The sequence below is a fragment of the Cryptomeria japonica genome, unplaced genomic scaffold, assembly GCF_030272615.1.
Source record: "Cryptomeria japonica unplaced genomic scaffold, Sugi_1.0 HiC_scaffold_74, whole genome shotgun sequence".
NCBI classification, from domain to species: Eukaryota; Viridiplantae; Streptophyta; class Pinopsida; order Cupressales; family Cupressaceae; genus Cryptomeria; species Cryptomeria japonica.
Genome location: NW_026728896.1, coordinates 137,028 through 139,495, shown reverse-complemented (window position 1 = coordinate 139,495; position 2,468 = coordinate 137,028). Strand labels below are relative to the sequence as shown.

At 63.2% G+C, this 2,468-nt stretch overlaps 1 non-coding gene across 1 annotated transcript; it reads left to right on the top strand.

Annotated features, from left to right (window-relative positions):
- The first annotated feature begins 692 nt into the window (after positions 1 to 692).
- Positions 693 to 811, top strand: LOC131864008 (5S ribosomal RNA). The gene has a single exon (XR_009362900.1). It is a non-coding gene; the product is annotated as a 5S ribosomal RNA (ribosomal RNA).
- Positions 812 to 2,468: the final 1,657 nt, after the last annotated feature.

The following is a 2,468-nucleotide window of genomic DNA, read 5'->3' as shown; positions in this document are numbered from 1 at the left end:
TAGAGGTCGTTTCTTGTCCGGTTGCCCTGTCTTCGACCTGGGAACCCAATTTTGGTCCTCGGGTCCCATTTTTTTTTGTCTCGCATCCCACTTTTGGCCTGTGGCCTTTTCGGGGTCGATTCTCGTTTTGGGCATCAGAGCATGTTTCTTCTCCTAAAACCCAATATTTGTTTATTAAGTCTCGGAACACATTTTTGTTCTCGTGGACCCATCATGGGTCTTGGAACGCATTTGTGGTCCTTGGGTCCCATTTTGCATCCCGAAACTTGTGTTTTGGTGCTTGATCCCTATTTTGGGTGCCCACCTTGCACCAAGTGCGCACCCGGGGCAAACCGAGCGCCTTGGTGCACCGGGGCAAGATCGAGCGTGCACCCGAGGCGCCCCGAACATGCACCAAGGTGCACTCGGCCCACATGTGAGCGCAGGTCGTTGCGCCCGAGGTGGTGTGTGGGCACCGCGTTGCAGACGGGACACTGCACGCACACGACGCCCCCTACAGGTGCACGCACGTAGGCCGGGCCGGGTGCACACCCGACGCCCTAGCAAGGTGCGCGCACCCGGGCAGGGCTCACACTTGGCGAACGGGGCGCACTTCGCGAGGGAGGGTGTGCACCTCGACGGGGGTGGGTGGCCGGGGTGGATTCGCACGTGGGTCGCGGTTTGCTAAGTACACACTGCGACAAGCTCATAACGGGTGCGATCATACCAGCGTTAGTGCACCGGATCCCATCAGAACTCCGCAGTTAAGCGCGCTTGGGCCGGAGTAGTACTGGGATGGGTGACCTCCCGGGAAGTCCCGGTGTTGCACCCATTTTTAGTTTTTCGCCGGGCATCGCAATGCTATTTGAATAAACCTTTTGCCCGTTTGCGTTCTCGTCGGGGCCGGGCCGGGCCGGGGTGCGCTGCCCGCACTACCGCGCGCGCGGGGGCGACACCGAGCGCGCACCCGAGGCGCCCCGAGCACACAGGCCACGGTGCAACCCGGGCGTTGTGCGCGCACCCCGGTGCGCCCGAGGTGCTGCGCGCGCACCCAGGTGAAATCGGTGTGCACCTCGGCCAGTGCGCGCTCGGTCGAGTCGCGCACGTTGGCCAAGGTGCACGGTGATGTTTCTTACTCTAAGGTTCCGCACCAGACGCCCGGGACAGGTGAGCGAAGCTGGGCGGGGCCGGGTGCGCGGCCGGGGCAGGTGCACGCAGCTGGAGAGAGCTTTGGAGCACACTTCGGAGCGCACCAATGATGCGCTCCATTCAAAAGTTTCCTGAAAAGGCAAAAAAAGTTGAGATTATAGAATTTCCCACTTGAGAGATTGTAAAAAAAAAAAATTTAAAATGAAGGAAACGCGGGTGCCAAGGTGTGCGCAGCCCAGCCAAGGTGTGCGCACCAAGGCGCCCACCCTGGCGAAGGTGCACGCAAGGTGCGCACCCGAGGCAAACCGGACAATTAACCCAACTTTCGACTTCGCGCGCACCTTGGAGCGCACTTCGGAGCGCTCCTTGGTGCGCACCAATCTTGGGCACCTCGGAGTGCACCATGGCGCCCACCAAGGTGCGCACCCGGGGCAAACCGAGCTCCGACTTCGTGCGCACCTTGGAGCGCACGAAAGGTGCGCACCATGGCGCCCACCAAGGTGCGCAGCCCAGCCAAGGCGTGCGCATCAAGGTGCGCACCCTGGCGAAGGTGCGCACCCGGGGCAAACCGAGCTCCGACTTCGTGCGCACCTTGGAGCGCACAAAAGGTGCGCAACCCAGCCAAGGTGTGCGCACCCCGGTCAAACCGAGCTCCGAATCGTGCGCACCAGAGGTGCACGCCATCGTGCGCACCTTGGAGCACACTTCGGAGCCCTCCTTGGTGCGCGCCGATGTTGCGCACCTCGGAGCGCACCCGGGGAAAACAATGCAATTAACCCGACTTTCGACTTCGTGGGCACCTCGGAGCGCTCTCGGGTTCGCACCTCGGAGCACACCGAGGTGCGCACCTTTGATGCGCTGCCTTCACCAATTTCCAGAAAAGGCAAGAAAACATTGAGAAGGTGTGCGCACCGAGGTGCCCACCCTGGCGAAGGTGCACGCGAGGTGCGCACCCGGGGCAAACCGGGCTCCGACTTCGTGCACGCCGCACCTTGGAGCACACTTCGGAGCGCTCCTTGGTGCGCACCAGGGCGCGCAACCCAGCCGAGGTGCCCACCCCGGCGAAGGTGCACGCGAGGTGCGCACCCGGGGCAAACCGGGCTCCGACTTCGTGCACGCCATGGTGCCCACCGCGGCGAAGGTGCACGCGAGGTGCGCACCCGGGGCAAACCGGGCTCCGACTTCGTGCACGCCGCACCTTGGAGCACACTTCGGAGCGCTCCTTGGTGCGCACCATGGTGCCCACCAGGGCGCGCAACCCCGCCGAAGGTGCACGCGAGGTGCGCACCCGGGGCAAACCGGGCTCCGACTTCGTGCACGCCGCACCTTGGAGCACACTT